Source organism: Elephantulus edwardii, unplaced genomic scaffold (assembly GCF_000299155.1).
Source record: "Elephantulus edwardii isolate Elephantulus edwardi_28Jun2011 unplaced genomic scaffold, EleEdw1.0 scaffold00002, whole genome shotgun sequence".
NCBI lineage: Eukaryota > Metazoa > Chordata > Mammalia > Macroscelidea > Macroscelididae > Elephantulus > Elephantulus edwardii.
In genome coordinates this window covers 43745967-43759764 of record NW_006399752.1, presented here as the reverse complement: position 1 = coordinate 43759764, position 13798 = coordinate 43745967, and positions in this window count along the sequence as shown.

Genomic DNA, 13798 nt, shown 5'->3' with positions numbered 1-13798 from the left:
AGAAGGAGAATTGATGCCTTTGAGCTGTGGTGCTGGAGAAGAGTATTGAATATACCATGGACTGCCAAGAAAACAAACAGATTCATCCTGGAGAGGATTAAACCAAGCAACTCCTTGGAGGCAAGGATTCTGGGGCTTCATCTGACAAACTTTGGACATGTTGCCAGGAGGGACGGGTCCTTGAAGAGGGACGTCATGCTTGGGAGGGTGGAGGGACGGCGCAGGAGAGGAAGACCCTCTATGAGGTGGATTGATTCGGTGACTGGGGTAATCAGGATGGGTGTGTCGGAGGCAGTGTGATTGGCATAGTATAGAGCAGGGTTTAGGGCTGTTGTGCATAGGGTCACTATGAGTCGCAAACGACTCGACGGCATATAACAACAACAACAATGCAGTATTTAATGCAGTCAACAAGAATTAGAGTGATTGACATTTCTCCCGTACTATCTTCCAGATTGCACTGCCTACCCAAAGGTATGATGGTTCTCCAGCTGATCCACTGGAGAAAGATGAGTGATCTTCCCCCGGGCAATTTAGTGCCTCTGAAAGACCACTGGAGTTATGAGCTGGTTCCCAAATTCAGTGATACTTGAAAACAACATTCAAAAAGTAGAGAACCAGCAAAAGAGAGGAAGGCCCTCAGGGAGATGGGTTGAAGCAGTGTCTATTACAGTGGCTTGGGTGTGACAGAGGTTCTGACGGTGCAGGCGAGGGTCAGATCTGGGCTCTCTATGAGTCAGAGTCAACTGTTGCTATGCGTAGTCAAGTTGACTTGTAATGACCCGATGAGCAACAGCTCCGAAGCTTCCCATCCAGATCTAACCTCACCGTCTCCGGCATCCTTGACTCCATTGCTTCTATCAGTCCTTGTTGACGGCTTTCCTCCCTCGCATTGATTCTTCATCTTTCTGAGTATAATGTCTTTCTTTCTCCAAAAACTGGCTCCTCCTAGTAACATGTCCAGAGCATGTGAGATGGAGTTTCTCCATTCTTACTGCCAAGGAGCACTCTTTCACTTTCTACAGGACTGACCTGGTTTTTTTCTCTTGGCAGTCCATGCAATGTTCAATAGTTTTCTTCAGCATCCAACAACAACTATTCAAATGCTAAATGTTTATAGAAATTCCTGATCTATATTTTATTTCATTAAATTTCTATTTGAAAAGTCGATTTGCAAACTCAAAGTTGGTCCAAAGAAAGACTTTCTAAAGTGGAATCAAGTTACCATTCTTAAGTTTGCATTTTCACCAGTTGAAATCAGGTAAAATTAAAAATTATGACTGTTCAACCAGAAGAGAGTGCTGGAATGGAAAAGGTAGCCTTTTGCAACCATTACAGTCAAGAATGGTTCAGGCAAGAATGATTCATGGACGTGAAACCGACAGGGAGAATTCATACAAGGCGGGCTATCTCAAAGTGTCCAACCACAGATTTGTAGAAAAATCTAACCACAACTTTACGAGGTGATTAAAAGTAATAATGTCAATGAGAAGGAGATGGACACTGTAGGCCCCCTGATGTGATGACCCCCAAATGTTATGACCAGCAGGGCACATACAGTATCCTTTATGTAGCATTCTGTAAAACACTATCTGAATCTGACTGTGAGAAAACGCCATACAACACCAAAATCAAGAATATTCTAGTAAAAACACTGCGGGGGGCGGGAAAAGGAAAGAGAAGAAGAAGAGGGTAATGGAGGTTGAGGAAGGAACTGTATTTTTTTAAATAAAATTTTTCTTTTCCTACTACTTTAAAAAAATTCATGTCTGTCAGGCTCATCTAGGATGTTCAATAGCTATGTGTAGTTAGTGCCCAGTGTTTTGATAGGTTTGGGTGACTGTCATTCCCCTGAATCTTGTAGCCACCATGCCCTGTGGTTTATTTTATATATAATAGAATATGTAATATAATATAGAAAATAATACATAATATATATATAATTATATATATTCTTCTTCTTCTTCTTATTATTATTATTATTATTATTTCAGAAAGAGCATGGCCAGCCAGGTATGCCCAGGGCTAACAGAATTCCCAGGATTGAGATATTTCCTTGGGATGCTGGACTTTCAGATTTAAGAATTTCAAAGTGGGACCTTTTCCCTTCACAATGGCAAATGCAAACAAATGCTTCCCAAGAGTAACCGGAAATCTTCATCATTTAAAAACAAAACTAGATGTTTTTACTTAAAAAAAGGAAAGTACAAGAGTTTCAAGTCCTAGGACACGAGCGCAGTTTTTATCTGCTTTTGACTTAGCATGACATCACTGTTTAGACAGTGACTAAAAGGCCAGGATGGTGACCAAAAGGTGAGCAGTCAGAGCCCGTCAGTCACTCCAAGGGAGAAACCATCTGCTTCCGTTACAATGACAGCCTTGGAAACCCTTTGGGAACTTCTGCATCCTATACCTTTGCAATCAATAGACAGCAACTCAACAATGATCGATACAGCATCAATAAATGTGTTAATCACTGAATCCTTACAGCAAACAAAATAATTTCCGGTGGTGGTGGTGGGGGAAATGATACATAACAAAAGAAAATCCTTTTAAGTTAAACGGCAAAATTATTAAATAGGAAAAGGTAAAAATGGTATTTTAAGTTCTATGTCATGTTATTTGAACTTTTAAAAACAATCATCAATAGCAGTAAATAAAATATTTTTAACATAAACCCACCCCCCTTTTTTTTTTGTTTTGAAAGCTATCTACACACAGGAGATTGTTGGCCACGATTGGTGAGCATTAGGGTGGAAAGTTGATTTATTAAGGGGACTCAGGGGAGGTGATAAAGCCGCCTAGTTAAAAAGCCTTTTGGTCAGCAGGACTCAAAGACACCTTACAACAATAACAACTACAACATAGAGAGAGCTACGTTGGCCTAGTGGACAGAAAGTTATGCTACCAAGCCCAAGGTTTGCGATTTTAATCTGTGGCCCCCAAGCCTGGTTTAAATTGGTTTTCTGTGAAACTTTGTTCTAGGTGGTATAGCACTGGTTTGTGCATTGCTGTACAGAGGTAACTCGTGGTTGCTGTGATGCTAAACACTGTGACACTGATGTGCCAAATGAAATAATGGTTACCCATGGTGGACAGTGTTTGCTGGGGCTTCCTGATTAAAACAAGCTTGGAAGCAGGAGTGACATCCACTTCCGAAATGGCTTGCCTCCAGAAACTCTATGAACAGTGCTCAGGTCTTTGTTCATAGGGTCGCTATGAGTCGTCTACAATTCGATGGCACCTAACAACAACAACATCTTTTTAAAGTATACTGTGCACAAAGGGTGATGGGATTAAGAACATTTTCAAGGGAGTTCAATAAAAGCACCACTAAACCCACTGCTGAACTTTACTTGCAGAAAGAGAAGAGCAAATCCTTCAATGTGGGTTACACCTCAACGTCCAGAAGACAGACATTCTCGCACCTGGACCACAGCGTTAGGACATCGCCCTCCATTGAAGTCAGAGTCTTGGTGAGTCATGATGTGAACCCAAAAGGTTCCGAGTGGCTTTCTAACTTGCAACAATTGACGATGGCTGTTGCTTGTTGTTGTTGTTGTGAACCCTACAGACTCTATAGTCATTATCTGTTGTTGTGTGTATCCTTGAGTCGGAACTGACCCATATCTGACTCTCCAGCAGGTTTTCATAGATAGTAGTAAGTCCCATGGGAGGAAACGATCCATCTTTTCTCTGTAGACCAGCTGGTGGATTTGAACCACATGCCTTTGGGTTGGCAGTACAGTTCCTTACCAGCAGGTCACAAGAGCACTCAACTCTGACTATGTAGTGGAGAGAATAAAATAGACTAGAAGTACTAGCGGGTGCCTGGCGACTGTTCTTTCTGAAAAGGATTCTATTAGAAGACCTTGGATAGAATAGGTGAAAAATGGGGAACAAAATGAAAAAAATTGTAAAAAAATGCTAGGCTTATTTGTTGGGTGGAGATTGATAGAAGCCCCACTTCTAGCCCTTGGTCACCCTTCAGGCCTGGAACTGAATGCACCCCCTGTGTCTTAAGTTTCAGTCACACCACAGGTACATGCAGTGACAGCACTAGAGAGGTATTCGTTCCTTGGAGCAATAATAATTCTAGATCAAAAGGATAGCATTTGCCCAAGGACTAAGTTCATCAGTTTAAGAATGGAGCAAGAGGCACAGGGAGGAAGCCTTGTGAGCGACACCGCATTAAGGACTGCAGTCCATGTCGTAAAATGCTTACAACTCCTTGAGTGGAACAGCTTTCTTCTCTCTAAACTTGACTCAACATATGTATAAGCTGTTCAGTTAAAAAAAACAAATCTGCTTTGTAAACCTTCACCCAATTCACAATATAAAGTTAAAAAAACAAAACAATGAAAGGCAATTATAATTGATTGACATGACGCCTGCAGGAACAATTATTTGGATGCAGGCTCACTCTACTTTCTCTGTAAAAGAAATGAACAGACAAATTAGAAAGAAAAATTCTGCAGAAAAAAATACTCCAAGAATTAGAAAATCACCCATTATTGTTCTGAGCTATTTTAATTGTGTAAATGGAGGGTTAGCTAACGATGAGTCAGGCCTGACACATAACACACATAACAACATGTAATATTTGTGGCAACATGTAAGTTTCCCTTATCTTACCCTTAACATATTTTTCTTATCTTGAACAAATCTGAAAATTCAGGGTATTTTTGTTGCACTCATAGCAACCTCATGCATAACAAAATGTTGCCTAATCTTGTGCCATCTTCAGTTGTTGCTATGTGTGTTGTGCCGTCGAGTCGAGTAAACCTCGTATGTTCTGAGCAAGCGTCCTATGCTATGCTTCAGCCCATCGTAACTGGAAGAGCAACATAATCCTACCGGGTTAGAGCTCACTACCACTCTAAAACCGCCTCATAAATGCTGACTAGCAGCTCTTCACGTGTTAACAAATAAGCAAAAGAAATGGCAAATATCTTTTCAAAGATCAAAATGAAAAGGAATCGCACAAGCCTGCCAGAAGGGAGTTCTGGTAGCTGCTTGTTGTAATGTGCCATCAGTCAACTATGTGACCAACTCAAGTTGGCTGTGATTCATGAACAGAGGCTCTGAGCCTTGCCCTATCCTGAACTAACCTCACTGTCTCCAACACACTGGACCTCATTACCACAGTCACCCTGTCAGTCCATTTCATCCAGGGTCTTCCTCTCTTGCTAGGACCATCCACCCCTTCAAGTATGATGGTTTGTTGTTGTTGTCATAGAGACCCTATGAACAACAGAATTTAATCCTGTCCTATCTTGTGCTATCTTCACCATCTCCAATACACTTAAGCCTACTGCTTCAGTCACTGTGTCAGTCCACCTCCTTGGGGGTCTTCTTCTCTTTTGATGATCCTCCACATTTCCAAGTTATAACCTGTCCTAGCATCTATCCAAAATCTGAGAGACGAAGCTTTTACCATCCTTGCTTCCACAGTGGTTCCCTGTGGTTGCACTTTTTTCCAAAACATTTACTTGTCCTTTTGGCAGTCCATGGGATCTTCAGCACTCTTCTCCAACATCGCAACTCAAAAGCATTCATTTTTCTCTATCATCCTTATTTATTGTCCAGCTGTTATAAACATAGCAAGTAATTGAAAAGCCCATGGCCTGAATCAGGTACACCTCACTTTGCAAACTGACATTATTTCCCTTCAGTATTTTAGAGAGGTCTGTGACAGTGGATTTGGCCCAAGCAATATGTCTCCTGATTTTCTGACTGCTGGTACCAAGGATATTGGTCTTAGTGTTAAGAAATTATGCTGCTGGTTTGAATCCACCAGCTGCTCTGTGGGAGAAAGATAGGCAGTCAACTCCCATGTGATCTACTGGATCCAAAAACTCACTGGAGAGTGAGCCATGGGTTGGTTCTGACTCAATAAAATACAAGTCTACCACCAAGCCATAGTATTTTCAATCATTCCATGTTGTTGTTAAGTGCCTATGAAGCCATTTAAAAAGGCTATGTCAGAAGTTTTAGTCTTTACATTGACATTCTTGCTCTTTGGCTCTTTTAAAATGCCTTTAGGATAGATGCTTTATGCACTTTAAAATGGTTCATAGGGTTGCCGTGTGTTGTAGTCAGTCAATGACACCTAACTAAGCAACAGTTGTTCCATTTCCAGCTCTCTAGTTTCTCTGCCCTCTTATCCTCTAATGTTTGCTTTGGACTAAATATTGACCTTTTGGGCTTTCAAAAAAGAACACTGATCTAACAGGCAATGTTCTTTGTTTTGTGTGTGTCTCTGCATTTTCCTACTAAAAGGTTCTTCTCTTTTGGGGTCATGAAATAATTTTGGTTCCAGGTTTAAAGAGTATCTTAAGGTGATATTGAAGTGTTCAGGAAACAGAGGTGACACTGGGCATGCTCACCAGTCTCTGCCAACAAATATGAAAGACAGCTCCCTGACTGACTGGAAGAGATCCATATTTGTTCCCCTCCCATCAAGGGTGATACAATAGACTGTGGACATTACTGAATAATGTCATTAATGTCACATGCAAATAAAATCCAGCGATGATTATTAAAAATGGCTGGTACAGTACATTTACAGAGAACTTCCCAAAATTCAAGCTGACTTCAGAAGAGGCTGTGGCACAAGAGATGTCATTGCTGATGTCAGATCTTGGCTAGATGCAGAGAATACCAGAGAGATGATTACTCGTGCTTTAGTGACTATGCAAAGGTATTTATGTGGATCATAAAAACATTATGGCTAACATTGAGAACAGTGGGAATTCCAGAGCACTTAATTGCACTCATGTAAAACCTGTACCGAGAACAAGAAACAGTTGTCCAAACAGAACAAGTGAACACTGCATGGTTTAAAATCAGGAAAGGCGTGGGTTAGGGTTGTATCCTTTCCCCATACATATTCTGTCTGTATACTGAGCAAATCCTTCAAGAAGCTGAACCAGATGAAGAAGAATGTGGCATCAGGATTGGAGGAAGTCTCAGCAACAACTTGTGTTATGCAGATGACACAACCTTGCTGGTAGAAACTGAAAAAGAAGCACTTATTAAAGAAAAGCAAAGACTACAGCCTTCAATATGGGTTATATCTCAACATCAAGAAAACAAAAATCCTTACTTACCATTGGACCAATAGACAACATCATGATAGATGGAGAGAAGATTGATGTTGACAAGGATTTAGTTTTACTTGAATCCACAGTCAAGATTCTTAGCAGCAGTTAAAAAATAAAAGGATGTGTTTTGTTGGGGAAATCAACTGTCTAGGACCTCTCCAAAATGCAAAAGGCCAACTGGGTCAGTTTAAAGACCAAGGTGTGTCTGATCCATGCCTTGGTATTTTCAGTTGCTTTCTATGCAGCTCAAAGTTGAACATTAAAAAAGAAAGGCTGAAGAAGAATCTGTGCCTTTGGATTGTGATTCTGGTGAAGGATATTGACTACCCCATGGACTGCCAAAAGAACAAACAAATCTGTAGAAGTGCAACCAAAGTGCTTCTCAGAGGCAAGGTTGCCGAAACTCTGTCTCCCTAATTTTGAGTCTATTTTCAGGAGGAACCTGTCCTTAGAGAGATACAGTGTGCTGGGAAAGGCAGAGACCAATGAGAGAGGAAGCCCTTCAATGCGGTGGATTGGCACAGTGACATCCACAGTGTGCTTGCACGTGGCAGACATCATGAGGATGGTGCAGGCCAGGCTGACATTCAGATCTGTTGTTCACAGGGTGTCCATGAGCCATAGCTGACTTGATGGCACCTAACAACAACAGCAACAGCAAGGTGATAGTTTCAGGGAGTCCTCTGTTCTCATATAATCAAGTGAGCCTGGTCTTTTTTTAAAAAAAAGAATTGAATTTTGTTTGAAGTTTCTCATTCCAGTCAGAATCATCTACTGTGCCCTTGGGAATTACTTAAGATATTTCCAAGAAATTAACATCTCCACTGGAATTATTACTATTATGGTTTATATTCTCTGTTCTTTTTATTGTGCAAGTTTCTGTCAAAAAATGGAAAATCAATGTTTTTGCTCTATAAACCTTTACTCAAATTACAATTAAAAAAAATGAAAGCCATGTTCACAAGGAGGAAAAGAGTTTGTATAATAGTATTGCCTTCTGAATTATGTACTGTGTACTTGTGGTGTGTCATTGAGTCAGAAATGACCAATAGCTGACCCTCCAGTGGGTTTTCAGACCAGTCCTTGGAGAAGGTCATCATGCTTGAGAGAGTGGAGGGACAGCGCAGGAGGGGAAGGCCCTCTATGAGGTGGATTGATTCAGTGACTGGGATCATCGGGATGGGAGTGTCAGAGACAGTGCGATTGACACAGGACAGAACAGAGTTTAGGGCTGTTGTACATAGGGTCGCTATGAGTCGCAAGCGACTCGATGGCACATAACAACAACAACAACAATTGCACAATAGGAGATTACCCATTTCTCTCCCACAGAGCATCTGGTAGATCTAACCACATGCCTTTGGGTTCAGTGCAGATTTGTCCACTAGGCTACCAGAGCTAGGTATTTACATGTTAGAAATTCCCATGTGCATGGACTATTTATTTGTATATTGCAAAATTGTGTATGTCATAGTGTTTGCCTTTGTTGACTGGATTTCTCATGCACTTCTCTGTCTTCCCTTTAGTGATACTGTGCTGATGCATCCCCCAATGTATATTGCCTTTCCTTCCACACATTGAAATATGTATTATCTATTTATGGATTTTTACTTCTTTCTCTTTCTGTCCATGGTAATCACTGAGTTTGTGTGTGTGTGTGTGTGTGTGTGTGTGTGTGTGTGTGTGTGTGTGTTAACCTTTCTTTAGATTTTTATAACAGTGAACTCATTCAATATTTGTCCCTTTGTGACATGCATTATATATTAGAAAAGAAAATTAAAAATAAGACAAGCTTAAAAAAATTCTTGAAAGGGGAAGGTCGCTTGTCCTCTCTCTTGGATAACTATCTCATAGATTCCACATGTACCTATCATTCATTTTTAATAAAAACGGTAGTAAACATAAAGCACACACCCCCCCTCAACAGCTGAGCAGAAGAGGAGGCAGTCTGTTTCCATAAAGAACTGTAACATCGTAAGCCTTATAGGGGCGCTGTATATTGGAGTCTACTCAGCAGAAGTGGGTTTTGGTTTGGTGAATCTTTATAGAAGCTGATTGCCACATCTTCTTCTGGTGGAGAGATTAGACTGTTGGATTAAAAACTCTAATGTGTGGGTTAGCAGCCAAACTCTAAACCACAGCTTCAGTAGGACTCGTTTCTCGACCTTAAGGAGGTCAAGAAGTCTGCGTGTAGGGCTCTAGCTGCAGTCTGGAGAGTTTTGTTATACACAGGATCGCTGTGAGTAGGAGTCGACTTGCCAGTGCCTCACAGCAGCGCTATGGAACCAGTCTCTCTCTGCTGTCTGGGAAATTGTTGTCTCACTGCTTTAAGCTCCTCTAGACATTCCTGGGGAGCTCTTCACGGCATCAATCGTCTTCGTCTATTGGCTTTTATACCTGTTCTTCATCTGGCACAAAAATGAACATGCCGCTCTACATTAATAACAATTCAAAGAAACCCCTATTACCAAATGGCATTATGTCTACACCAGAGGGGCTAGAATTCTAATATATTTTGGGAGAAGTACCTTTAATCCATAAATAAGAAAACTTACTTACTATTGCTGAGGTCAGAGTGATCTATTGTGACAGTTGTAAATGAATAACGCGCTTTACTAGTTAATAAAAATTAAACTTCACAGACTTTTGCTCCTTTTTTTACAGTTCTGTGTCCAGAGGATTTACAGCATGCATGTGCAGCAGTACTGCAACAGCTGTTGGTGTGTGTGTGCGCGCGTGTGTTTCATGTTTATTACAGTTTTTAATAAAAGTGAGTAAGTACATGTACAATCTAACCAATAACTATCTCATAGATAGCTTCTTGCCACTAGGCCAGGAGGGTCATCGCAGACGAGGGACTGAGGTTGTCCAGGATGGAGGGGGTCAGGGAGGATGCACCTTCTTTTTCTGATCCCTGACCTGTCATCATTATTCTTTCCTGGCAGGTGAGGCTTATGCAGCTTTTTAAAGAAGAGACAGAAAGGGCATATTCTAGACAGAGGCTCAGAGATGGAACCCGAAGCTGAGAGGTTCATGGTACCAGAAGCAGTCAACACTGCTGGTGTGTAAATATTCCTCCTCATAAAAATCCAGCCTCACGAATCATCTGTTCTACATAGAGATTGAAAAGGTGTGGAGATAAAATGCGTCCCTGATGCACTCCTTTCTTGACCCTGAACCAGGCAGAGTTTTCCTCCTCTGTTCTGACTATTGCTTCCTGGTTCAAATATAGGTTTTGTGAGATACAAATTCATTGTCATTACTCTGACCTTTGGAGACATTACAGAATAGAGCAGAACACCTCACAGGTTCCCCCTGTACCTGGAAGCACAGCAGTTAAGACATTTGATTGCTAACCAGAAAGTTGGTGGTCTAAACCCATTAGCTTTCTGGGCCCCACTAGTCTTTATTATATCACCTACATGTGATGGATGCATCTGCATGCCTGATTCTTCCCTCAGCCTCTGTTTTTATTCTGTGGATTCTCGGTGCCAGGCACATTACCTGAAATTTGGTTGCTGTTTCAGTAGATATTTGTCAAATTGAATGCTAAACTTAGAAAGCATTCTGCATATTACTATAATGTTCTCAAATCATATAAGGCATGTCACTATTATGCTTTAAAATTATATATATGTATATATACATACATATGTATATACACACAAATATATATATATATATTGGCCCCTGGTAGCCTAGTGGCAGGAAGCTGTGCTGCAATCCTGAAGGCACATGGTTTATGGTCACCACTTGCTCCATGGGAGAAAGATGGGCAATTTTCTCCGATGCTATGGGTCGGTTCTGACTCTGTGATACACAAGTATATCTATATCTGTATCTGTATCTATATCTATATATCTACATCATCATCTATATCTATATCATCATCTATATCTATCATCTCTCTCTCTCTCCATAATGAGACCTTAGAAATAAATCTAAATTTGTGAGACTCTCTAACATCAACTGTAAGTTATTAGCAACCTGTTTGTCACTAAATAGTTAATTAATAATGTTCTAAACTTAGATCTAGAAGCATGTAAAGTTTGTAAAGAATGTAAACAATCTTGATGATCACTTTTATCTAGCATGCTGTGACTTAAAAAAATTGCATGTTTATTCTTTGTAAACTATCCTGTTTTGTTTTTGTTGGTATTTTAAAAATTTTATTATTTTTTGTGCATGTACTGTCAAATCAGATTTGACTGGTACAGGAGGAGATTGTCCCTTCTTCTCCGGCAGAGCATCTGGTGGATTCAAACCGTGTACCTTTGGGATTGTGTAAACAATCCTTGAGACATAAATCTAAACAATCTTCCTAACTTCTACTTTGAGGAGAAGATAAGCATTCCAATATTGCTTCCCTTGCAAACAGGACAAAGTTCTCTGGTCTTTGACTATACGCTGGCTCTTATCCCTGATAATCAGTGATTGTCACCGGCTCAGTCACCTGCTGTGCATCTGAAAGCTTGCCAGTGGGGAAGGATGACAGAAGAAGAATTGATGCCTTTGAACTGTAGTGTTGGAGAAGAGTATTGGATATCCCATGCATTGCCAAACAGATGTCTTGGAGAAAGGGCAGCCAGAATGCTCCTTGAAGGCAAAAATGATAAAGCTTCATCTTACATACTTTGAGCATGTTGCTAGGAGAGGCTATTCCTTGGAGAGGAACATGGTACTTGGAAAGGAGGAAGACCCTCAGCCAGGTGGATTGACACAGTGACTTCAGCAATGGGCTCAAGCACGGTGGAGATTTTGAGAATGACATAGGGGATAGGACAAGGTAAGCCATACTCTACTCGATGACACATAATAACAACAACATCCTATCATTGAAACTGAAGTGAAATTGTCACATCTAAGCCTTGAATCTCTGTTCACTCATAGACAGAAAGCAGGGACAGAACTTTTTAATGCTGACACGCCCTACAGAGGGAGGTACAGCTCAGGTTCTGCCCACAGTGACTGACCTTGGACCCCAGCTCTGCAGGACCTCTGCTGAGTTCTAGCTGTGGTCAGCCTTTCCTTGTTAAATCCTGTTGTTAAAGATTAAAGTTTGAAGTCTGAAGGTCTGAACTCTTAACTACTGAACCAGGATTGTAAATTCTGAATTTCTGTTCTAAATTAACACCCTGAGGTCTTACTTGCATGCCTTTTCATGACAACTTTGCAATAAACTAAATGGATTTGTGCATGTAAAATCCAAAATTTCCTTTAGTTTTGTTTGAAATTAAAATTCTACACAACAGGAGATGACCTAGTGATACCATAGCTTAACTATATAAAATGAGTATTAAACAGACATAAAGTGGCACGGAGAGTGGGCACAGGTTTTAATCCCCATGTTGGAGGGATCAGAGCAGGGCTGTATGGAAAAGGCAGCGTTGGGATGAGACTTGAAGGGCATGATGTTGGGAAATAAGGAAAAGAGTCTTAGAAAATGCAGATCCAGAGGCAGAACATGTATGGAAGTGTCGTGAGGTACCTTGGGCCAGCTGTGACTTACAGTGACCATAAGCACGTGGCTGTTCATTGCCGGCAGCTTGGAACCGACTGAGACCTGACCCTCCAGCAGGTTTTCAGGAGCTGGGAGTTACATGGGAGGAGATTGCTCATCTTTCTCCACAGAGCAGCTGGTTACGTCTCTTTGAACCTTTGACTTGACAGTACAACGCCTTACTCACCAGGCCACTAGAGCTCTCTGATCTTAAGTAAAACAGAACAAAATGATGTTGCCTCAACCTTCTCTATCTTCCCTGTAATTGCTATGTTTGAGCCCATTGTTACACCTACCGTGTGAATACCTTTCAAGGACGGTCTTCCTCTCTTCCTCTGCCAGTCTTCCTTTGTCACGATTAGTGTCCTTCATAGATTAGTCTTTCCTGATCATACGCCCCAAGTAAGTGAGGTGAAGTCTCTGCATCTTTACTTCCAAGAAGCACTCTGGCTGTATTTCTCCTAGGACAAATTTGTTTGCTCTTTTGCTTGGTGTTATTGTTGGGTTCGGTTGAGTCCACTATGAATGATGGATCTGCATCCATGATACAGTCAACATTCCACGTCAACACCATAGTTCACAGGCATCAGTTCCTTAGATCCCTGAGGCTAGAGATTATAAACTGAGAAAAAGGGGATGAGGCTGAAAGGGGGACAGAATTTAGAGCAAGATTGGGAAAAGTTGAAGTATATTTTTAAAATGTTTGTCTAGTACTCTGAAAAGCCTTACCACACCCACAGGTACCAAAGGTACAAGAAGAAAAAATACAATCAATACACCAGTTCTACAAGACACATCAACTTCCCTCAGAGACATTGCCACTAAACTTAAGAGACACTGTTCACAGCATAAGAAATTGTCAGCAGCTCACAGATTTGGAATCACAGAAGCCAAGAAAACTTCAGATACAAGCTGTCAGATAAAGGGTTAGACAATGGAAGATAAATGCTGAAGGGATTCGGTAGAAGTGAAGGGGTATCCTGGTGGATGGTGGAGGTGGGAAATAAGTGGGTCAACACACTGGGCCAAGGGCAGGGACAACACTGTAACTAATGGTTAACTCCACAATGAAGGATTTATCATTCACTGTTTTATAAATTGCTTGTCTGTCAGATACTCCTAAATCTGAACATTCAGATTAAGACAGACTAGGAAGAAGGATTGGCCATCCACTTCTGAAATAACAGGCCTC